The 25,716-nt window shown below is 47.9% G+C and overlaps 1 protein-coding gene across 7 annotated transcripts in view; it reads right to left on the minus strand.

The window, feature by feature from the left end:
* Positions 1-9,668: 9,668 nt before the first annotated feature.
* The window catches only part of slitrk4 (SLIT and NTRK-like family, member 4), a 46,425-nt gene continuing 30,377 nt past the window's right edge, over positions 9,669-25,716 (minus strand). For 4 of the 7 annotated variants that reach the window (XM_038774862.1, XM_038774861.1, XM_038774864.1 and 1 more), the window contains one exon: positions 11,168-14,938. The gene's annotated coding sequence lies outside the window, so the exon portion shown is untranslated. Of the gene's footprint in view, positions 9,730-11,167; positions 14,939-25,716 lie in introns of those variants that run through there. The other 3 variants (XM_038774863.1, XM_038774867.1, XM_038774866.1) reach the window with 2 other exon arrangements.

Below are 25,716 nucleotides of genomic sequence, written 5' to 3' on the forward strand. Positions count from 1 at the left end.
AGTACATTCAGGGTAAAAGGATAACTGGGGAAAGAGGAGGGTACATTGAGGGCCACAGTGGAATTTGTGTGTGGAAGTATGGGGGTGGCACAGTGGCGCAGTGGTTAGCACTGCTGCCTCACAGTGTCAACTCCAGTTGCTAGCTACAATAATAATAATAACCTTTTATTGTCACAAGTATGACGTTACTGTGAAAAGCCCCTAGTTGCCACATTCCAGCACCTGTTCGGGTAAGCTGGTATGGGAATTGAACCCGCTCTGCTGACCTTGTTCTGCATCACAAACTAGCTGTCTAGCCCACTGAGCTAAACCAGCCCCTCCGATGACAGAGTCAAGATTTCACATTTTAACAATAGAGTCATAGAGATCCACAGCACAGAAAAGGCCATCGCGTCTGCGCTGGTTAAAAACAACCATCCAGGTATTCTATTCCCATTTTCCAACACTTGTCTTGGCATCGCAAGTGCACATCGAAATACTTCTTAAATGTTATACTGCCTCCAACACCTTTCACCCTTTCAAACACTCTGGGTAAAAATTGTTTTTCCTCACATCCCCTCCGAATAACAAAACGTTATTCACCTCGATTAATCCTTGTGGCATGGAGATCTGCATTCTTATTATTTTCTTGGTGTAGAAGATGGCCCAAGTTTCCCAGTGGATTATTAGTGACAGACATATATTTACATCCCCTAGTTCTGGTCTCTCAATTTCCAGGGCTGACTAAACTGAATGTCATTACTTTAGCTCATCTGAAAGTGCTGTCCAGTGAAATACTCTTGATGTATATTCACCATCGTAATGCAGGGAAAGGCAATTGCCAATTTGCACAGACCAGGCTCCCACAAGCAATAGTGAGATAGTGATCTGTTAATCTGTTTTACTGATGCTAATTGAGAGCTAGAAGGTGGCCAGGATGTTAGGGAGAAAACCTCCATGCTCTTCCTTAAAATACCGCCATCGGATATTTCCACACCATTAAAAAGGCATGTTGCAGCTTTGGTTTGAAGCCACAGCTAGAAGGTGGATGCTGCATTTCTTTAAAGGCATTCGTGAGCCGGATGGGGCTTTACAAAATAGAACTCCAACAGTTTAATGATCAGTCCTACGCTATTTATTCATTTACTATTTATTTATTGAATTCCACCAGCTGCTGCGATGGGATTTGAACCCACGCTCCCAGGTGAATTAGGGTGCAAGTCCCATTGTCACTGCCCCCTACACAGCAAGTCTGCTGAGACTGTGCAGAAATGTTGGCAATCTCAGTTGCATTCATTCAAAATACCTGCCGTATAATACTTGTGTAAAAATTAGGTTTTGGAGATCAGGGGTTGGATTCTCCGCCGGAGGGATGCTCCGTCTTTGCCGGCAGCCCGGGGGGCTTCCCGATGGTGTGGGGCTGCCCTGCAATGGGAAACCCCATTGACCAGCCGGCGAAACGGAGCAACCCGCCAATGGGGTGAACCTGAAATGCGACGCGGAGCGACGGAGAGTCCAGCCCCAGATTTATAGGCAAGGTAGAAGGTTGACTTTTGCAGTAGTAATAATTTTGAGGGGTTGAAATCCATGCCGGTTCTTGGAAACTGCCAATAGTGACACTATCTCAGTTATTGCTGGCCATTATCCTGAACTCCCCAGCTTTTTATTTGCTTTGAAATGAGAAAAGAGCAATTTCAAAAAAGACTCACTGGACTGTTTCCGACAACTCCCGTTCGCAAAGCTAGCAGAAGGGATCTGCAAAATGAAGGATGTTTGGGTCCAAAGTCATGGTTAACCATGAGAGACAATATTACTTGAGTATATTCAATAATAATGGAGGGTTTCATCATCTTCTTCAATCATCTGCCTGAAGAGAGGTCTGACCCACCGCGCCACGATCTCCATCAAGGATAGGGCAAGGAGACAGGTCCCGATTCTACCCCAGCCGGAACTGGAATCCAGCCCCAGGCTGTTGGCACAAAGCTAGGCCAAGCTGACCATCCAGCCAACTGGCCTCCCAATGAATCTGATTTCCCGTGTCAATATCCACTTTTACATGCATGTTGTGGTCCAGAGACCTGAAGAGGGACGGTAGAGGCAATGAAGAGGTTAAGCAGTTCCATTAGGTTGGAAAAACCTGTCCAAGTAATTGGAAAGATCAATCAACATTAAACATCCTGCCTTCAGCCCTCGGCTGGTCATAAACCAGGTGACTTATGGCATTGTTGTCAAAAGAGCTTTCAAATATTGGTACATTCAAAGTCATTAAGATAATTGGATCCTCTCTCATTAATTGGTTAAATTTGCCCATCTATATTATTGTTCATTTCTATTGTTATTTATACCTACACTAGAAAATGCAGAGTGGCTCAATGCTTCTGAAAGTAACATTATTCCCAAGCTGTAAAGATCTGCCACCCTGCATATGTACCCCCCTCACCCCTCCAACCCCCTCATCCCCCTCACCCCCCAATTCCCTCACCCCTTCAACCCCTCATCCCCTTCACCGTTCCCGCCTCCCCTCCACCCCCACTCCCCGCCCCCAGCCCGCTGTTTAATCACATGTTGTCTTGTGTCTTACAGGACCTGCCAGAGATGGGGCCAATCCATCCGGGCCCCCCCGCCCCCAGCCAGTCCCAGAGCCGGTGCCCACAAGATGGCCGAGCACTGATGGGGAGACCAGCCCGAACACCAGCCCTCTGCCCGAGACCCAGGAGACCCCGGAGCTCGAACTCTGGTCGGAGGAAGACATGGACATTCCGTCACAGCTTCTCCAACACACTCCACCATCCCAGAGACAATCACCTCAGTTGGGCACATTAGTGAAGAGGCTCCTGGGACACTACCTGGTGTGTAAGACACATTGCATCCGGTACAGAAGGTGGAAGTAGGAGTGCCTGGATGGTCGGAGCGCAGGCCGGCCCCAGGAATCAGCTGCCGTCCAGGTGGGTCCTGGGCTTCTGAAACATCCAGTCCCAGCCACAGTGGAGATGCAGTCAGAGACCCAATGGCTACTGAAGGGGATGACGGCCGGCTTCCAGCACCTGCAGGCACAGGTGGAGGAGTCCATCCGCGAGCTGGGGCATGGGGTGGTGCCGGACATGCGTACCAACCAGGCCAACACCGCATGGGTGGCGTCTGCGGTGGAGGCAATGGGGAGACATTGTAGCAGCGCTCTTCAGCATGGCCCAATCACAGCAGGACGGCTGAGAATGTCATCGGCATTGCTCAGCCGGCATGGCGGAGACACTGGGCGGGCTGGTCCAGTCCCAGATCCAAAGGGAGTTGGCTCACACCCAGAGGGATGTGGCCCAGTCACTGGCTGATGACACCCTCAGGGTGGTGGCACAGTCAAAGACGGAGATGGTCCACTCTCTGTGCTCCATGGCAGTGAACGTGCAGACCCTTTTCGAGACCAGGGAGGGCCAGGTGGTGGGAAGTCCTCAGGGGATGGCTCCACTTGCATCTTTGCCCCATGGAGTAGCCCGGGAGCCATGGGGCACCCCGAGGGAGGAGGAGATGTTGGGGCCCATGCCAGTGACTCTCGCAGGGGAGGTGCAGGAACAGCACAGCACCTCGGACTCCCCTCCTCCTGTCCCTGGTGCATCTGGTGGACAGCGGGCAGAACAGGGTGGCACCATGCCACCCGGGACACCCGACAGTGCCATGTCCATCCGGGCCGGGTCGCCCCAGGAGACATGCGCCAACAGGAACCCTTGTCCCAGGGCAGGAGTCACAGCAGGCTGCTTCCACTCCTGCTGGACCATATCGGGGACCACCTAGGCATAGTGTTAGGGCTCATAAGGCCAGAAAGCTGGACTCCAGTTAAGTTGACATGGGTACAGGGCATACTTTATGGGGCTAGGGCACAGGCTGTATATATTACAATAAATAACTGTTAATACCGTTGAAACCTGCCTCGTTGCTCTGTCTCATGGGTATGGGGGAGGCCCCGTGGGTGGACCGTGGAGGTGTGGGTCTGAGATGTTGGTGCCTGTGCCCCTGGCCAGTAATCCCCCCTACCCCCCCCCCCCAGTCAGTAAAACGTGTCACGAGGAGGACGTCCCGTGCGCGCTGGCCCTGGCAATGGCGACATGCGGCTCCCTGTGCTTGCCCGGTCCCCATGTCCCGCTCATCGTCCCCTTCCCCCGCATCCTCCTGGTCGGACAATGCCTGCCCTTTCTCCTCATCCTTCTCCTCCAACACATCACCCCTCTGCTGGGCTATATCGTGGAGGATGCAGCAGGCCTCCACGATGCAGGTGACCCTCCTAGCCTCATACTGGAGGGCCCTGGTCGCTGTATGGGCATCGTTGTATTGGTCTTCTCATCGGTCAGTGGCCTCTGGATAGCTGTCATCAGGCACGACCGCAACAGGTAACCCCTGTTCCCAGCAGCCAGCCCCGCAACCAGGGGGGGTGCCCTTCAAACATGTCGGGTATCACTGAGCGCGCCAAGGTGAAGGAGTCATACACATTGCCTGGGTATTGGACGCAGACGTGCATGATGCCCATCTGTTGATCGCAGACCAGCTGGATGTTCATGAAGTGGAACCCCTTTATGTTAGTGTATAACGGCCTGTTATCCGCAGATGGCCGTAGGGCGATATGCACCCCATCGATCACCCCCTGGACCCGGGGCATCCCGGCAATGGCAGCGAAGCCCGCTGCCCGAGCATCCTAGTGGGGGCAGTCCACAGGGTACTGGATGTACCGATTTGCCTGGGCATATATGGTCTCTGTGATGGCGCGGATGCACCAGGTCACTGATGCCTGTGAGATCCCCGCTTGGCGACTGGAAGGACCCCGTCGCATAGAGGTTGAGGGCGACCATCTCCTTGACAGTCACCGGGAGCGGGTGTCCTCCCCATATCCCCGCGGTGGCAGGTGTGCCAAATTCTGTCAGATGGGTCTGGTAGTCCCTCTGCTCACCCGCAGCCTTTATCTGCATGCCTGGTCCTGAAGGTCCTCGAATGGCATGCGGTTGCGGCACACATTCCTCCAGTGCCTCCTTGGCACCTCCTCCTTGGCCTGTTGGGCGACCTGCCCCTCTGCAACCTGCTCCTCTGCTGCAGCTTCCCCTTCCTCTCTGAGCGGCCTCCGCTCACGCGGCCGCAGGGCATCTTGCAGGGCTGTGGCCTTCGCCACGACAGCCAGCATCGCGGGTTGATGTCCGAATGCCATTGTCTGCAGGCAGTGAAAGGCCAACATGTTAGCATGGCGCATACTCCCGTGCCCCGCCAGGTTCCGTGGGCTACGCAGTGGCCTGTTTGGCACTGCGGGCCTCGCCCACGCTTGTCCCCCCCCCCGCGCACTCCAGCCCCGTCGGTGCCCTCAGAGTCCTGGTGCCCGTCCCTGCTGCCAGGGGAACATTGGCTGGCTCTGCCCTCACCGGGGGCTGCTGTGGGTTTTGTCTTGGGTGGTCCCCCGGTGGGTGGCAGCCAGTTATGTGAGGCGTTCGGGGTGGGTGGGGTGCTGTGGCGGGGGGGGTGGGGGGGGGGGGGGGGGGCGGGGATGGATGCACCCATACGGTCGGTGTAACTGTGTAGAACTAGGAGCCGAGGTGGGTGATCAGCAGCCCCCTGGCTGCGGGGCTGGCTGCTGGGTAACAGAGGTTACCCGTTGTGGTTGGTGCCTGGGCACCGCCCTAATCCTGTTGGGGGGCGCCCTGGCTGTTCAGCCTGTCCCTCCTACCCCTCCCCCTCGACTCCCGTAGCTCTGACAGGGCCCCCCCCCCCCAACCACGGGCAGCACGGCCGATGTCTGGGCTGGCAGCCCGCTTTCATTCCACGTCGTTGCCTACCTCATGAAACGATTTGGAGGAAAATTTAGCCATCTGATTAGTAAGTTAACAGATAACACCAAGGTTGGTGGAGTGGCAAATGGTGTTGGTCTAACATAGAGGAGAAATCTACCATAAATGGCAAAACTCTGAGGAATGTAGAAAGTCAGAGATCTGGGCGTGCAGGTCCACAGATCTTTGAAAGTGGCAACACAAGTGGACAAGGTAGTCAAGAAATCATGTGGAAGACTTGCCTTGGTTGGACGGGGCATTGAGTATAAAAACTGGCAAGTCATGCTACAGTTGTATAGAACCTTGGTAAGGCCGCACTTGGAATATTGCGCACATTTCTGGTTGCCACACTACCAGATGGATGTGGAGGCTTTGGAGAGGATGCAGAGGAGGTTTACCAGGATGTTGCCTGGTCTGGAGGGTGGCAGTTATGTGGAGAGGCTGAATAGGCTTGGACTGTTTTCATTAGAAAGACGGAGGTTGAGGGGTGACCTGATAGAGGTCTACAAGATTATGAGGGGCATGGATAGAGTGGATGGGCAGACACTCGTTCCCAGGGTGGAGGGGTCAGTCACCAGGGCGCATAGGTTTAATATCCATGGGGCAATGTTTAGAGGAGATGTTAGAGTTTAGAGGTAGGTTTTTTCCGCAGAGGGTGGTGAGTGCCTGGAACGCGTTGCCAGGGGAGGTTGCCGAAGCAGACACATTAACGGCGTTCAAAAGGCATCTTGACAAACACATGGATAGGATGGGTATAGGGGGATGCGGCACTAGGAAGTGCTGAGGGTTTTGGCAAAGGTTGGTATCATGACCGGTACAGGCTTGGAGGGCCGAAGGGCCTGTTCCTGTGCTGTATTGTTCTTTGTTATTTGTTCTCAAAGGGAGATAATTGTCTGGAATTGAAGAGTTATTTCTTTTTTCCATTAATCCCATTGTTTCTTTCCAGCGTATCTGATAAAGCCATCTTGCGAAACAAAGGACAATGCCACTCAACATGTGCTGTATTAGTAGGTGTTAACACTATTGGTGTTATATCATTCAATGCACTGAATCTATTGGGACCTTAGCGATAGCTTGCTACATAAAGAGAGACTTGCATTTTAGTAGCACCTCTCACAATGCCGTGATGTCCTAAATTCTTTTAAAGGCAATTAAGCACTTTCAAAGCTTAACAACACAACGTTGATGTATGCTGCAGCAGACCATCACTTCACAGGGATGCAATTAGATAAAAAAGGTGGCAGGTAAGGGAGCAGCTGTTAGGAACCATGGCTAAAAGCTTAGTCAAAAAGTGTTACAATGGAAGGTAAATTGGGCAGGTTCTACGATGATCATGTGATCTGCAGCTGCAGGTTACAACCCAAGTGTTAAAGGTGAACGATAACCACCTGAGCATTTCTGCACGTTACAAAACATAGAACATACAGTGCAGAAGGAGGCCATTCGGCCCATCGAGTCTGCACCGGCCCACTTAAGCCCTCACATCCACCCTGTCCCCGTAACCCAATAACCCCTCCTAACCTTTTTTTTGGCCACTAAGGGCAATTTATCATGGCAAATCCACCTAACCTGCACATCTTTGGACTGTGGGAGGAAACCGGAGCACCCGGAGGAAACCCACGAAGACACAGAGAGAACGTTCAGACTCCGTACAGACAGTGACCCAGCAGCAAGGAATCGAACCTGGGACCCTGGTGCTGTGAAGCCACAGTGTGAAGCACTTGTGTTACCGTGCTGCCCTTTGACTCACCTTTTTCCTTCACATGACATATGCCCTTATATTGGGGTCCATGAAGTTATTTCTTATTTAAAGGAAATTAGTTCTTCTTATTAAGTCTCCAATAACTTGACCAAATTGACCAATAACAAGGACAAATGGCATTTTCATATAACATAGCTGATGGAACCATCAATTCATCAGACACGTGTTTCCGATGTGAATCTAGGCTTTAATCGACTTACTTCAGAGCCAGCCTGTTACCTATCGATGAACTCGCAGTGAACTCAGGCTGACTCTGGACATGGGTATTTATACAGCTGCACTAGGGGGAGGAGTCGTGGGCGGAGCCAAGGGTGGGTCCCAGTACAAGTTCCTGAGTGCTCCCAGCGCTACTCCCCCTAGTGGTAGGATAGCGCCACTGCGCTTACAAAGACAGTGTGAATTAACATATATACATCTATATTACATTCACCACAATAGCAAAATATCCCAAGATGCTTTCCAAGAACGAATATTAAAACAGATTTGCCATAATGCCTTGTAAGGAGATATTCAGCAAGAAAGGCTTGATCAAAGTCTTCGGTTTTAAAGAGTGCCTCAGTTCAACAAACATAAGAACATAAGAACATAAACCTTTGATTTTAGAAATGAACTTGTTTTCAAACCCCTCCATGGCCATGCTCCCCACTGCATCTCCTCCAGCCCGACAACCGTCCAAGACTTCAGCACTCCTCCAAATCTGGCCTGTTGTGTATCTCCACTCCACAAATGATAACCCTGCTTCAGTTGCTGTGACTAATTCCTTAAAACCTCTCCACATCTCTGCTCTCTCACCTCCTTTAGGACGGGCCTTTAAACCTATCTTTTTTGACCAAGCCTTTGGTCATTTCTCCGACTATCTCCTTGGGGATTCGGTATCAAATTTTACTTGACCTCACACCTATGAAAAGACTTGGGATGGTTTATTACATCCAAGGTGCTATGTCAATCCAAATTGTTGCTGAGGAGCAGAGATCAGAACTAGTTAGGGAGGCAGCAAGGTTCTTGGATTGAGTTCAAGAGTTTAGGGTCTGGGGGCCAGGGTGAGTAGGCCGTACTGTACCCCTGGCACTAACCCCCGTTCAATTCCCCAGCAGTTCCTGCAAGACACAAGACAAGACGCATGATTAGACCACTGGCCGGGGGTGGTGGGCGTGGTGGAGAGGGGGTCTGGGAGTATGTGGGTGCGGGGGGTGATGCTACAGTGGGGTGTGGGGTGCTATGGTGGTGGTGGTGGTGGGGAAGGGATGGATGGGTGACACACGTGCCAAGGGGGACCGCAGTTCAGCGTGGTGTCACTTCCTCGGCCGATGCCGACCTCCACCCCGCCGACTGCCCTTTCCTCGGGCCCTCTAACCAGGTCCAGTGCCCTCTGCCCTGCCTCAGTGATGGGCCACACTCCCACGATCCCCCTCCAGTTTTTCCCGCTCTCAACAGTTGCGTGTGGCCTTCTCTTGAGGGTTGGGCGGAGGAACAGAAAACGCAGTGTTAGATAGTCTAACACATGCAGCTCAGGGATGGCGAGCTGGTGGCTCCGGTGGCCAGGGCACCCGCCCATGGTGGCCGGTATGGGTGTCGGTATGTGGTGCAGGGTGGGGGTTCAGCCACGCATCAGGAACAGTGGGGGTGGGGGTGGGGGGGGGGGGAGAGAACAGGGATTAGTGCCACAGACACAGTGCCGCCTACTCACCCTGGCCGCCGTGAGGTGGTTGTGCAGTTTCTTCTGACACTGCTGGCCAGTCCAGATAGCGTTGACAGCTTCTACCATCTGCGCCCAGGCCCAGCCAATGGCGGCGGCGAGCAGCCGCCTCCCCACCCCGGGATACAACGTCGCCCGCCTCTCCTCCACGACATCCAGCAGAAGTCTCCAGTTCAGCGCGGCAAATCTCAGGTGCCGCCCTCCTGGCTGCCGTCTTGTTGGCTGGGCTGGTGTGTGTGGGGAGTAAAGTGTGTATATTCAGCTGCAGCTTGTCAGCCTCCTGAGTGTCAATCCCGGACATGGCTTCACGTGGCACCGGTGCTAGCCCCTTAACGCCCGTTGACTTGGTCTAGGTACGGCGCCAGTTTTGTTGCAGAACTCACGAATCCTGCTCGCCATCAACACCGCCTGTTTCTTTCTCCACAGATGCTGAAGTTGCTCTGTCCATTATGCTGGCGAAGATGTCGAGCGGCCCCAGATAACTAAGATTAATTTTCTCACTAAAATTACAGGGAGAGAAATTTCAGACAAACAAATTAAATCATCATACATACAAGAAGTAAATGTGGTGTGAGAAAAAACATTTTCATGCAGCGCGTGGTTTGTGTCTGGAATGCGTGGCCTGGAAGCGTGGTGGAGGCATGTTCAATCGAGGCATTCAAGGGGGCATTGGATGATTATTTGAACAGAAGCAATGTGCAGGGGTACGGGGAAAAGAAATGATGCTTGTTTGGAGAGCCAGTACAGGCATGAATGGGCCAAATGGCCTCCTGATGGGGCATGACAATTCTGTGATTCTGTGATGAAACATTGCTTTATTTGTGAAGAGAAAATATGATGTCTACTTTCATGAAATGGGCCTCATTGAAAATTCTGATCATGGAACTTTGTTTCTGTACAATTAGGCTGTTTTTGTTATCATGATTTGATAATGTGCTGAAACAATATTTAAATCCCAGCGACTTTGCTGAAGATGCACCTCTTTCAGTGGGTCACAAATGTTATTTCAGTGTGTCTGGTGTTGGTTCAAAGGTTCAACTCGCTCCCTTTGGTGCTGTACCTTCGACGATATAATTCATTAACCTCTTTAGAAAAAAAATATGGTTTACTACTCCACCATTGCTGACAACTGGAAGAAATCATGCCACCCTGTGCCTGAAGTTTAAAGCAAAACTCGGACTAAGCCTCGACTGGCACTGTAGCTGGGTAAACCTTTGATTCTGCCACACCTCGGGGTGTTAAAGGAAATTCGCAGGTGAAACCGTGACTGATGTATAATGTGCGGCCACGTAACTGGAAATCCTGTCAGCAGTGCAATGCCTGTGTAATGATCTGGAGATCTACTGGTATATAAGGGGTTAACATCTGTATTATAGTGCTAGACAACCACTAGATGGCAGCACCAGATCCATGTATATAAACTGCACTCAGAGGACATTCCCGCCTCTTCGTATCAGGAGTGACTAGTGAGCAGTGTTGGAGATATAGCTTAGTTGGCACGTGTAGTTAAGCATTATATGTGCTTCTTCTTATTTACTTAATCATCAGTTATGTTTGTTGAAGAGTGAACAAACTCATAGATATTTGTATTCGTTATTCAATAAATGTTATTTGCTTAATTTGAAGACTGATAATCTTACTGAACTACAACCATCAGACCATTCTGTAAGTAAGCAAAAGAGTAACGCAGTATTACAATTATGTAATATAACAGCCTGCAGGCATCTTCGAACACCAAGGTATTCTCAACTTATGCAGGAAATGCATCTGGATAATTACGCACTTTCCCGTTTTGCTCCATCAACTTGATTTTTGAAACTTGTTCAAAACCTCAGGGGGATTTTTCTTTGATTAAAAAGATCATAGACCCACGTGGCAGTATTAGCTCACAATGGCAAAATAAATAAACTCGTCAGAAGAAGTGAATCAGACGCCAGGTTTCAGTGCGTGTAATGCAGCAAGCCTGTTTATTAATATATTACACACAGCGTCAAAAAAAAATCAGTTTCAGATACATTAAAGTTAATATTTTTGATGAACATTTCATGATTTTTTTTTGAAGTATACAGAGAGTTTGCATAAAATTGAAGTACAGATTGTGAAGACAGTGCCCTGACCCAACTCCCAAATGTAACATGCCCCATTTAGCGAACAGTCGCAAATTGTTCTCTAATGCATTCATTACAGCAACGGATGAATCGTGGATGAAAACAGGGAGCTGCTTCCTCGAGGAATTAGATCTAATGAGCAGCATAAATACAAAGTAAACAGTTTGCTTCTTATAACACATTGCGTGTGTGTCTGTCTTTATGTGTATGTAGGTCTATGTGTATGAGAGTGTATCTACGTGTGTGTATGTGTGTGTATGTATGTGTCTGTCTGTGTGTTGTGTGTGTGTGTCTGCATGTCTATGTGTGAGTGTGTGTCTGTGTGTTTGTCTATGTGCCTGCGTGTGTGTTTTTGAGGTTTGATTGTCAATGGCAGAATCTTTGAGAATACTGAGATTCTCCAACCAGAAGTGTTGCAAAGATCAAGGTTTGATTTATACCAGAACAATTAGCTGTGATTCTGCACATTTTCTGATCACACTTTGCACCAGAAAATATACAGAATATTGTTTTGCAGGTGCTACGTCATATTTAATATAGTGAAAACTAAAATATATTATTAATGACCTGGTGCAATCATTTAAATGTTGCTTGTAAAATATTGGCAAGTATATATATCTTTTTTAAAAATCTCCCATATTAACTTCCTAAGGTACAAATATTTCATGGATATTTGCTTTATAATAAGGTCATTGAAAACCCACTTAAATAAGTTCAAGACTTTTCTTTTACAAGAAGCAATCTTGCACCTTCACTCATTTGCTAAATGTTACAATTTATGTTACTCCAAAATAATCCTGAGCAGAAATCATTCTCCTCGTGATCACAAAACCTTTTTAAATGCCTGGATCAATAATAATATTTTATTGCAATAAAAGGCATGGGAAGACAGTACTCTAGCGCAATAAATTATTCATCAGGACAATATGGGCTTCATTAAAGTTCGGAGCTACCCTCGTGCTAAAAGGTATGCTTTTGTTTAACCCATTCACCACACTGTGCCCACTATCGAATGTTTGTCCTGAGTGAGTCTGAACATTAAAGGGCGTAGAGTTCTCTTCCTGTGAAATAAAATGAATGGTCGTAGGCAGTTTTCCAGCAATTGTTGCCATTAACTGAATTAAATTTGTTTTTTTTGCAGCATATTCAAATTGAACCCCATTAAAACATCTGGGCCAGTCCATTGCACTCCACACGGGAAGAACTCTATATGCCTGGTGAAGTCAACGAGCACCTCTCTGTCATGGGGGAGCACAGTGAGGTTTACCACTGCTGCCTCACAACTCCAGGGACCTAGGTTCAATTCCAACCTCGGGTGACTGTGTGGAGTTTGCACTTTCTCCCCGTGTCTGTGTGGGTCTCCTCCGGGTGCTCCGGTTTCCACCCACAGTCCAAAGATGCGCAGGTTAGGTGGATTGGCCATGCTAAATTGCCCCTTAGTGTCCAAAAGATTAGGTAGGGATACTGTTTTAAGGGGTCAGCGTGGGCGCCTGATCCTCGGTAGGGTACCCTTTCAGAGAGTCGGTGCAGACATGATGGGCTGAATGGCCTTTTTCTGCACTGTGGTGATTCTATGATTCTATACAACCCTGCACAGACTAAGAAAATGGTGTTAATCTTTAATCCCAGGAGACACTCATTTAAACACATGCTGTACAATTAATAAAACCAGCACATGCCACATCAGCTAATGCACACTGATACACGAGAGGCAGAACTCTGGGGGTGAAATAAATTGGAAATGATAAGACATTTCATATACAGTGGAAGCTTGTTAAAAAAGCAGCTTGCAAGCATTTTACAAAAATCAAATCAATCCTAACGCCGAACCTGAGCCCCAGATAGATTTAAAGATAGAAAATGCTGGAAATATTCAGCAGATCTGGCAGCATCTGTGGAGAGAGACAAAGTTAATGTTTCAGAATTTTGTCAGAATTGAGAAAAGTTAGAAATATTTGAGCAAGTAAAAGGTGGGAGTGTGGGAAGATGTGATAGATGTGCAGGGGAGATGAAGTGACATATGGCGTAAAGTCAAAAAGGGTAGGTTGAGACAACTAAAAAAACAGAAAATGTGTCTAGAGGGGATGTGAATGGCAGGATAGCAGTGATTGGAATGTAAGATTTAGGAATCAAGAAAGAAATAAGTGGGACAACTGACCAACAAAGAATATAAATGAGGTTATGATCTAAAGTTGTTGAATTCAGTTTGGAGTCCAGAAGAATGTAAAGTCCTCAGTTGTAAAATGGAAGTGTTGGTCCTCGAATTTGCACAGGACTTCTTTGGAACGCTGCAACTGGCCAAGGTGAGAAAGGTCAGAGTGCGAATAAGGCGGTCAATTGAAATGGCAAGTGGCAGGAAGCTCAGGGTCACGCTTGTGGACTGAAGGGAGATCTTCCACAAAGTGTCACCTGGTTGTATTTGGAGACCCCCATCATGAGCAGCGATGCACAAGTTTGAAAGGAGCATACGTAAGTTACCGATTCACTTGGAAGGAGGGTCTGGGGCCTTGGACAGTGAAAAGGGAGGATGCAGAGGGACAGGTTTTGCATCGTCTGCCCTTTGAAGGAAAGTTGCTGGAGGCAAAGCAGGGAATGTGAGGGTGGGGGGGGGGGGGGGGGGGGGGGATTGAGGAGTGGTCCAGAGGGAAGAGTCTCTTTGAAATTTTGAAAGGTGATGGGAAAATATGTGGTGGTGGCAGAAATGGCAGAGGAGAGAGACCTGTTTTTTCTTTAAACGTGGCTATATATGGCACGAACATCCTTCACTTTTTACCCACACATGCACAGTATATAAATAATGACTGAATTAGCATTGAGAAAGCATAATCTCCGGGCTTGCTGATTCATCCCTGAACAACTTGTGCTTAATGATTGTGAGCAGAGGGCTGCAAAAGCCGGGATAACAAAATCCTGATCAGAATTTTACACGTCCCATTCCTCATCATTTAAAAAACATAAACAAGCCCCGACAAATCACAGCAGTGTAGGACTTGACATTTCAAAGCAGTTTGATTGAAAAGACTTGCCGATGACCTAATTTTGTTATAAAATAAACCGACACATGGACAGGTTCTTGCACAGTACATGTGGCAACCTACGTGGAACAAAAGTACTTTGCTCATTTGAAGATAAGTGGATAGGAAAGCATGCACGGGGTGGCAACAAATGGGAACTGTAATTTTATTTTGAAGAGTTGAGCACTTTTCAGAATCTCGAACTGCAGCTGGCATCACATATGTTCCAGAATGTGCTATTGTTTAGTGCAAGAGTCATTTTCAAACTGAGTGACCACGGAATTTAACCGAGGCATACCCACATGTATTTTCACAAGCTATGAGGGTACGAGGTATCGCTGAGGCATTCAGCAAAATTCTGCAGGTGCTGGAAATCTAAAACAGAAACAAACGAAACACAATTTGCTGGAACCCCTCAGCATGACACGACGGGTGGGATTTTCTGTGCCACCCGCCGGCCATCTGGTCCCGTCGTCGTCAGCAGGAATTCCCACCAAGTGCGCCCCTGGCACTGGGAAACCCACGGCATGGGCGCGCCGTCGGCAGAACCGGAATATTGCACCGGTGTGGGGCGGCCAGACAACTATCTGTGGAGAGAGAACCCAATTAGTTTCAGGCTGACGACCTTTCAACCTGACGGAAGATCCTGGAACCTGAAATACCAACTCTGTTTCCTGATCTGGGCATGCTGCCTGACCAGAGGCGTATTTCCAACATTTTCCCATTTTTATTTTCGGGCCAAGTTACTGACGGTCAGGTTACCTCCGGGCTCTCTGGTTGCCTCCCACAAGTCCCAAAAGACGTGCTGTTCGGTGAATTGGACATTCCGAATTCTCCCTCAGAGTTCCCGAACAGGCGCCGGAGTGGGGCGACTAGGGGATTTTCACAGTAACTTCATTGCAGTGTTGATGTCAGCTTACTTGTGACAATAATAAAGATAATAATAAAAAAAGCAGGCAGAGGCATTCCACAGGAATTAACCCACTTCAAATAACTGGGTTAATGTCTGTGTTAAAATAGAGGAACATCACGCGGATACAGCCAGGCAAATGTGCCTTGATTGATTTCAACCGAAATTACACTCATCACTATTATATTCATTGACCTACATTGACTTCTGGTCTATTGGCAATATCGCTATTATAATATTCTCATGTTGATGGTCAAATGCCTACCTGGCCTGGCCTCCTGCTTACCTCTGTGACCTCCCCCCCCCCACCATCCCCCCATCCTACAGTCCTCCCAAGGTTCTTGCACATCCCTGACTTCAATGCCCCCGTCACTGGCGACCATGCCTTCAGCTGCCTGGTCCCTAAACTGCTTCCCTTCTCAACCTCGCGCTCTCTTTCCTCCTTAGAGATGCTCTTTAAAACTGAGCTCTTTGATAAAAGTCTGGCTCACCAGTCCAAAATCTCTTTATGTGTCTCAATATCAAATTTTGATCGTGAAGCACCACAGCAGATTATCTTACATCAAAGGAGCTACATAAATGCAAGTTATTGTTGTCCGTTTCTGTAATCCTATAGAATCCCGATAGTGCAGAAGGAGGCAATTCGGCCCATCAAGTCTGCACCGACCCTCCGAAAGGGCACTCTACCCAGGTCCACCCCCCCTCCCCCCGCCCAAACTGCCTCACCGCTGTAACCCAACCTGCACATCCCTGGACGCCAAGGGGCAATTTAACATGGCCAATTACTGTGGGAGGAAATCAGGGCACCCGGAGGAAACCCACTCATACATGGGGAGAACGCACAAACTCCATACAGACAGTCACCCGAGGCCGGAATTGAACCTGGGTCCCTGACACTGTGAGACAGCAGTGCTAACTACTGTGTCACTGTGACGCTCACGCAATGGGTGACTAATTTGCAACATTGAATTTTACAACCTGGCATTAAAGAGAAAGTCTCCCCCAGTTCCAGTAATACAGCCAACTGTGCCACCCAGGCAATGGGATACCTCACCATTAAATTCACCATTCCTCGGGATCTAGAATGGTGCCCATTGATTAAACAGAATATAGGACTCAAAAAGTGATGTGAACATTTATTTTGTGGACTCACTTTACGTGGCTTAAAGATAAAACTCCATCGCAGACACAACACAGGTTATTTGCATTGAAGAATGATCAATGTCATAAGGTGTCCAACAGTGTAATGTGTTATTTCTCCTATTAAGTGCTGTAAAACCATTATTCCACTATTATGGAATGTCTTTGTAATAAAATTACAAGTTATCAGTTTTCCTTTTCCAGTGACAGACAATGATCCAGCAGTCTATCGCCCAGCATATGATTATGTGTATTAAACATAAAAGAAATAATGGGACAAAAATAAGGCCACTCGGCCCAGTTTCCCGTACAGCTACTAGCTGGTCACCGATCTACTCTCATCCCATTTTCTCCGGTTCGTTTTAAATCCCTTTTCAACTTTATCTCGGGACCCTCCCCCGGGATGGTGGTTCCCATGTCTGGACTGCCCCTTTCAGCTCTGGGCAAACTGAAGATCACCTGTTCCTCTATTCAATTAAATCATGAACCTTGATCTTAACTCAATCTACCTGCCTTAGTTCTGTTATTTTTTTTGCATTCCTATATACCCTCGGCTTAACAAAAATCTAACACTCTCAGCTTCGAAATTTCCAATTGCTCTCCAAGTCCAATGCGTCTTAATTCAAGGAATAACTTTAGGATTTTCACTGATGCGAAAAGTGTTGCCACTGAACTGACTAGCTCTAATTTTGAGATTAATACTCCCTTGATACTGATTTAGCCATTTTAAGCAACTCAATTATATCACTCCCTTAATCTTCTCTGCTCTACACTTGCCTGGATGAGCTGTTAGAATTACTGGATATCAGACTCAATTAATTCTTTAACCCCCTCACTCTCAGATTCTGAACTATTTAAAGTGATACTTCCTGTTGCTTTTTAAAAAATTCATTTAATGGATCTGGCCAGCATTTATTTCCCATCCCTAGTTGTCCTACAGAAGGTGGTGGTGAGTTGCCTTCTTGAACCACTGCAGTCCTTCAGTGGGTGTACAGTAAGTACACCCACTGTGCTGTTAGCGAGAGAGTTCCAGGATTTTGCCCCAGTGACAGTGAAGGAACAGCCGATATATTTTCAAGTCAGGGTGTTGAGTGACTTGGAGGGGAACCTCCAGGTGGTGGGGTTCCAGGTATCTGCTGCTCTTGTCCTTCTAGATGACAGTGGTCTTGGATTTGGGAGGTGCTGTCGAGGGACCCTTGGTGAGTTACTGCAGTGCATCTTGTAGATGGTACACACGGCTGCCGCTGTTCATCAGTGGTGGAGGGTTTGAATGTTTGTGGAAGTAGGAGCAATCAAACGGGGCTCCTTTGTCTTGGATGGTGTCGAGCGTTTTGAGTGTTGTTTGAGGTGCACTCATCCAGGCAAGTGGAGAGTATTCCATTACACTCCTGACTTGCAACTTGTAGATGGTGGACTGGCTTGGGGGGGTGGGGGTTCTAGAGGTGAGTTACTCGCCGTAGGATTCCTAGTCTTTGACCTGAAAGCGGTGATACATTCATCTGCATTTTTAACACTGAACACATGCTAATGCCTGATCAAATGTACCACAGCTGCATTACCATTATGCTCCGGGTGGAACGGCTATCTCCAGGTAAATATGTCAAATGGTTGTGCCCCAGGCACCATCGCACCAGTTACAGTGACACGGATACATGTAGTCCCTCCACCAGCCCATCCTGCTGCAGGGTAGTTCCAAACCCTCTCTCGCTGAATACCTCTACACACCATCTGCTCAGCAAATCCCTTATTTTGCTTCCTTTACACAGCAAAACTTAAGGAGGCCAGTTTAACCCAATCATTAACCGGCTATTACTTGATTGATCCAGGCCAGGGTTCTTCATTTCATGCCATTAAGATTGGGAATAATTTGCGGGTAGAGATTCCCGCAGCTGGCTAAAGGATCAGCGCCGGGTGGCAGACTGGTCCGCCGTCTCCCCTCCCACCTCGACAGCAAGGAGAGGGAAGCAAGCAGCTGACCCGCATTAATTAGCTGCAATGAATGGGCTGGAAGCCTGACTCTTTCCCCCCTACCCACCGCACCCATGGGAACTCCACCGGGTGGGCTTTGGTGTCAGTGTTGACAAGGGGAGACCTGGATCGATAGACCGCCAAGGGAAGTCAATCAGGTCAATCCACTGCTCATGTGCCCCTCTGCCAGGCTGCAGAGGGAGGGTTACCCAAGTGTCCTCGGGTTGGGTGGGCTCAGAGTGTGGGTAAAGGTTTGACCCCAGGACAATTCCCTGGGATGGGGTTCCCATGTCTAGACTGCCCCTTTCAGATCCGGGCAACCTGAAGATCACTCATGGCATGGTGATCTCAGGAATCCCTCTGTTCAAGATCTTCATCCTAGTCTGACCTGTTTTAACTCCAACGTTGCCTTCTCACCCTGAACTGCTCTTCCCGACAGCTGATGAGCAGACCAAACAGTCGAGTGAAGAATCAAGCCAGGAACACTTTCCTTTTCCTTACACCTGCTCCCTGAGCCCTATGTTTTGGAAAGTGCTGACCACTTCAAAGAAGCCAGGTGTTTTCACTTCCTCTTGTCTAATTGCAGAAAGCACTGAGCATTGTTGAAGTAGTCAGAAGCTGCATGTTATAACAAGATTGCTTATAAACATTGTGGCTCGGATCAATGAAGGGTACTTCAGATGCATTCAAGTCTGAAGGGAAAGTAAAATAAACAAAATGCCTGTCAGCTGTGTTTATACCATTAATCTGTCAGTCAAAGGCAAGTTGAAGATACTGCACTGTGAAATTGAATGAATGTTTGACATTTGAAAGGATCTCAGGGGATGTCAAGCTTTTCAAGTGTTGTGGGCTATCTTGGAATGCTCTGACACCAAAAAAGCAGCAATTTCAAACGCATATGGCTGAGGGAGCAGATATGAGGAAAGGGAAGTGTTCCTGACTTGATTATTCATTGACCTATCTGGCTTACTCATGGTGGTGGGGCAGGCGACCCATTATTCCTATGGTGGTTGGGGGGGCGGGGGGGGGGGGGGGTGGAGGAGGATGTCCCTCCTTGATGAGAGGTTGGTTGTGCTCTCCTTTGTCAGCGGGGGGTCAACATTTGCATTGTGCGATATGTTTACATCACCAAGACATGAGAATCCACCCCACCAATGCACCTAACACCAACGGAACACAGTCGCGATTTTCTACCGGCGGGAGCACTTCAACTCCAAAACATAGAATTCTGGTCGCAATTACAAAAGCTGAACTACCCAGGTCAAAGTCGCAGGATCTCTTACAAACTACATTCAGAGTTCCAGCAGTTCATAAGCACTTCAGTGATAAGGCGGTAGCCCTGGTGCTCAATATTTTGTTTTGGCTCCATCTACATTTGGGCCTGTGATTCTGGTAGGATATTTATCTTTTAGTTCTTACACCATGCTCTGTTTTCAGGCTCTGCTTGAACTTCTACTGAGATCCACTATTCCACCATTTTCCCCCATTCCCTCCTTTTGGGCCAATGCGAATTTAATTATTAAAGACCCAAACCACAGAATTCCGTCAAGTCATCTCTCATTCACCATATTTACACAGTACATATCATACGCATATATATCTCTATAACCATTATCATATTGCAACAAAGCGTCAGGAACACAGCCCAGTCCATCACACAAATCCATCTCTCATCCATTGACTCCATCTACACTTCGCGCTGCCTTAGGAAAGTGGGCAGCATAATCAAAGGCCCCTTCCACCAGGGTTATTCTCTCTTCCAACCTCTTCCATTGGGCAGGAGATACAAAAGTCTGAGAACACGCACTCACAGATTCAAAAGCAGCTTCTTCCTCGCTGTTACCAGACTCCTGAATGACTCTCTTACGGACTGCACTGATCTCTCCATGCATCTTCTCTACAGAGTAGTACGACACTCCGTATGCTTCACCCAATGTCTATGTCTATGTACCTACATTGTGTATCTACCGTATGTCCTATGTATTTTCATGTATGGAACGATCTGTTTGGACTATACGCAGATCAATGCTTTTCACTGTACCTCGGTACATGTGACAATAAATCCAAATCCAAATCACAACTTATGAATTTTCTAACTATTTTTATAATAATAATCTTTATTGTCACAAGTAGGCTTATATTAACACTGCAATGCAGGTACTGTGAAAATCCCCTAGTCGCCAAACTCCGGCGCCTGTTCGGGTACACAGAGGGAGAATTCAAAATGTCCAAATTACCCAACAGCGCATCTTTTGAGACCTTTGGGAGGAAACTGGAGCATCCGGAGGAAACCCATGCGGAAATGGGGAGAATGTGCAGACTCCGCACATTGACCCAAGCCGGGAATTGAACCTGGGACCTTGGAGCTGTGAAGCAACAGTGCTAACCACTGTGCTACCATGTTATCAGTCAATCACAGTAGTCAATTTAGCTCCTGTCAAACTAGCAACAAAACCCAACGTAGATATTTCCCAGGATTTTTGCAGAATGCAATTACAAACAACGATTAAGAGGTTTGTCACCAGCCAGAAAAAAAAACAGCCCAGTGATCCACGCCACATTCACCACTTCTAACATGCACTCTCTCCACCACACATTCACACTGACAGCAGTATCCACTGTCCACATGATATCGTGCAACAACTACATAGATTCCTTCGAGAACACCTTCCAAACATGCGGGGTGTAATTCTCCATTGGCAGGAACCTCCGCTTCGCCAGCGGCGCATCCATGCCAGCGGGTTTGCCAATGGCATGAGGTGGCCACGATGGGAAATCCCATTGGCCGGCTGCCAGAAAGGAGGATCCCGCTGCCAGCGAGGGTGCGCAGCGCAGGAAAACATGGCTGGCAGACCGGAGAATCCGGCTCGCGACCTCTACCACCTGGAAGCACAAGAGCAGCAGTCACCACCTCGAACCTACCCTCCAGGTTACACCCCATCCTGGAACTTAATCAACCATTCAGTCAGCATCAAGATTCAGCGCTGTGAGTGTACCTTCACCACACAGCAACTCAAGGAGTTTGCTAATCTTCAACTGCTCAAAGTCATAAAATGATAGAATCATAGAATTTACAGTGCAGAAGGAGGCCATTCGGCTCATGGAGTCGGCACCGGCCCTTGGAAAGAGCAACCTACTTAAGCCCATGCCTACACCCTATCCCCCTAACCCACCTAACCTTTTGGACACAAAGGGGCAATTTACCCGAGCCAATCCACCGATCCCGCACATCTTTGGACTGTGGGAGGAAACCGGAGCACCCGGAGGAAACCCACACTGACACGGCAAGAATGTGCAAACTCCACACAGACAATCACCCGAGGCCAGAATTGAGCTCGGGCCCCTGGAGTTGTGAGGCAGCAGTGCTAACCACCATGCCGCCCCTTCAATCAGAATTGGGCAAGAATTGCTGATCTTACCAGTGATATTCTCATCCCATGAATGAAATTGAAAAGAATCAACCTTGTCTGTGCAAGCTGTGTGCGTAATGTAACCCTTGTGGCGTATCTTTCGGGGGAATTTGCACTCCACCTCCTCCAATGCCTGCTGATTCTTCCTGAATCGCGGCACCCAAAGCTGAAAGTAAATATTTCAGTTAGGGTTTCAGCAGAGGACTGCCAGGCTTCTGTCATCATGTGATATCAGTGTTGTAGCTGTTTCCTGTAGGAACGGCTGAAATGGTGCATCAGGCAGAGTATTTTCTCAGGACATTTTCACAATAGATTCACAGAAACGTAGCTGCACATAATTGTTACGATGCTGAAGGAGGCCATTTGGCCCATCTTGTGTGCACCGGCCCACCAAGCCAGCTTTGGTTGGTCATTCAGCAGTTTATTTTTCCTGCACAGCACAGCTTTCTGGCTTCATTCGGACAACATCACCTCAAGTTCCCCTCCGAGCCACTCACCATCCTGACTTGGAAATATATCGGCCGCTCCTTCACTGTGGCTGGGTCAAAACCCAAGCATTCCCTCCCTAACAGCACTGTGGGCGTACCTACACCACATGGACTGCTGCGGTTCAAGAACTCACCACCACCTTCTCAAGGGGCAATTAGGGACGGGTAATAAATACCGGGCCTAGACACCAATCCCCACTTCCCATGAATGAATAACAGAAAAGCTGCCAATGTGATGACAAAATGCCAAGAATGCATCTCAAAATCCAATTTCAGCTATCACTGTGGAAAAGGAGGACACAAATCTGTGCTCTCAAACTTGTTCCCACTTCATAGATGCAATAATGGAAATGCATTCATGCCAAGAATTAGATACTGCAAAAGTGTACTGTCTATTCAATGTATGTTGCTTGAAGCTTGGAATTTTCAATTAACTTAGGATACACAATTTTCTCTTAAACTGATTTCTGCTGACAACTATTTGTATTTTTCACTCTCCTGGGACATCTCTTTGACATACATTTAAATATAAAAGTTGGTGCATAAACATCTCATTACTAAAACCCACCTGTTTATCTATGTATCATTTTGCAACTTATCACCTTTGTCTGGAAGGAAATGTAATGACATGGCAGAATACGGATAAAAAGATCAATTAATATTTTAGCGAATTGAAACAATAAGAGATAGAACAGAAGCTTACTTCTTCATCTCTGATAAAAATGGTCTTTTGCTTTGGAACATGGGGACAGAAACCCTTCACCTTCCCTGGTCTCATAAAGACCCAAATGTTTTCTAGCCAATCAGGTACTTTTGAAGTGTAGTCATTGCTGCAGTGCAGGGAAATCAGAGAATCAGAGAAGCCCTACAGTGCAGAAGGAGGCTATTCGGCCCATCGAGTCTGCATCGACCCTCTGAAAGAGCACCCTAACAGGGCCCAGGCCCCACACCATCCCCGTAGCTCCATCTCGGGCAATATAGCATGGCCAATTCCCCTAACCTGCACATTTTTGGACAGTGGGAGGAAACCGGAGCACTCGGAAGAAACGCAGATACAGGGAGAATGTGCAAACTCCGCACAGTCACCCAAGGCCAAAGTCGAACCCGGGTCCCTGGCGCTGTGAGGCATCAGTGCTAGCCACTGTGCCACTGTGCCACCATGTCGTGGCAGCCAATTTGCACACAGGAAGCTCCCGCTAACAGCAGTATGATAATAATCAGATAATCTGCTTCAATGATGCTGCTTAAGGGACAAATAATGGACACAACACCAGGGGGAACACACTTACTCCTCTTTGAATGGCATTAGATCTTTTATCATAAAAACATAAAATACTGGATAACCTCAGAGCTCTTGCAGCATCTGTGGAAAGGGAAATGCAGCTAACATTTTGAATCTATACGACTCTTCTGCCGAAGTGTTCTGCAGAAGGGCCATATGGACTTAACTCTGTTTCTCTCCCCACAGATGCTGCCAAACCTACTGAGTTTATCCAGCATTTTCTGTTTTTATTTCAGATCACCAGCATCCCCAGTATTTTGTTTTAAAAGGGGTGGAATTCTCAGTCTCGCCACACCCGTTATTTGGTGCAATGCTCTCCCGCCGGCAGCGGGATTCTCCGTCCCGGCAGTCGGCCAATGGGGTTTTCCATTGTGGGCATCCCATGCTGTCGGGAAATCCGTGGCCGTGAGTGCGCCGGGGACGAAACGGAGGATCCCGTCGACGGAGAATCCGGCCCTAGACCTTTTATGCCCACCTGAAAGGTTAGTCAGAGTCTCGGATTAATGTTTAATTTGAAAGGTGGCACTTCTGATGATGCAGCACTCCCTCAGTCCCTCATTTGAGTGTCAGTTTAGATTATGATCTGCAATCTCTGAACGGTACGGTAGCACAGTGGTTAGCACTATTTATTCACAGCGCCAGGGTTCCAGGTTCGATTCCTGGCTTGGGTCACTGTCTGTCCAGAGTCTGCACGTTCTCCCCGCGTCTGCGTGGGTTTCCTCCGGGCGCACCGGTTTCCTCCCACAAGTCCCGAAAGACGTGCTGTTAGATGAATTGGACATTCTGAATTCTCCCTCTGTGGACCCGAACAGGCGCCGGAATGTGGCGACTAGGGGCTTCTCACCGTTACTTCATTACAATGTACAATGTGAACCTACCTGTGGCAATAATGATTATTATTATTGTAAATGAGGCCTGAGCTCTGAACCTGTGAGACGGAGGAAACAGTGCTCTCCACAAAGTTCAATGGATGTGACTAAGAACGATTAAAATAATTTTTACTGAGAATTTCAAAACACAAGCCTTTTTGGGGGTCTTTAAGTATAATCTTGGTGTAAGAAAGTGAAATAAAATCAAGAGGAAAATTAGACTCCCCCCCCCCCCCCCCCCCCCCCAAAACACTGGGTCAATTCAATGAAATTCAGGAAAGAAAGATTATCCAGATCTTACAAGGGCACCAAGGAAAATTGTAATGCAAACGCTTAACAATTGGCACAGCCGACAACGACTTTGGCTTAAAAGAAGATCATTTTGAGTCATCACTTTAATTAGATGGTTCCCAATTCTTTGATCACATATTTGTTCTCAACGTGCTCGAGTTCATTACAATGACAGTATCACTGCAGAGATCATTTATGCATGTATATATAATACGTTTTATCATAATGGATGTGTCATGTGGCACTATAAATATGAAGCCTGCACCATTTGAAAATAAACTCTTTTCCTGTGTTCAGGCACATCCATTACATGTTTGATCTTTCACTCCCTTCCTTCTTTTAGCTCCAGTATGATTGCTTGCAGAAAATGGAAACTGCCTCGGAGTCAGAAGGACCTGGTCTCGAATCCTGCTCCAGAGACTTGGGTGCATAATCTAAACTCAAGCTCACAGTGCAGTACTGAGGGAGTGCTACACTGCTGTAGGTGCTGTCTTTCAACAGGAGAGGCCAAACTGAAGACCCATCTTCCCCCTCAGTTGGATCTAGAAGATGGCAGTTTTCACACTGTTTGTAGAGCAGACGACTTGCACTGTTTGTAGAGCAGGCGCGTTACACTGTTTGTAGAGCAGACGAGTTACACTGTTTGTAGAGCAGGCGCGTTACATGTTTGTAGAGCAGACAAGTTACACTGTTTGTAGAGCAGGGGCTTTCAGGCTGGTGTCCTGACCAATATTTATTTCTCTCAACCAACATTTCTGACAAAGGAGATTATCTATACTTTACTGCATTGATATTGTGGACTGCACACTCTGATGTGATGGGGAGGTTTGTGCACACTGATGCGGTGCCTCAGTGAGGCCACCAAGAGGCCCTTGCCAGGTAGGGCCTCTTACCAGGAGGGTGGGGAGGGGGCGGGTCATGGTGGGTGAGGTGTCAAACAGCGTACAGGCCACTACATTCTGAACGACAGAGAATGGTGAGGAAGACTGTGCATCTCACTGGCTGCC

Source organism: Scyliorhinus canicula, chromosome 17 (genome assembly GCF_902713615.1).
Source record: "Scyliorhinus canicula chromosome 17, sScyCan1.1, whole genome shotgun sequence".
Lineage (NCBI taxonomy): Eukaryota > Metazoa > Chordata > Chondrichthyes > Carcharhiniformes > Scyliorhinidae > Scyliorhinus > Scyliorhinus canicula.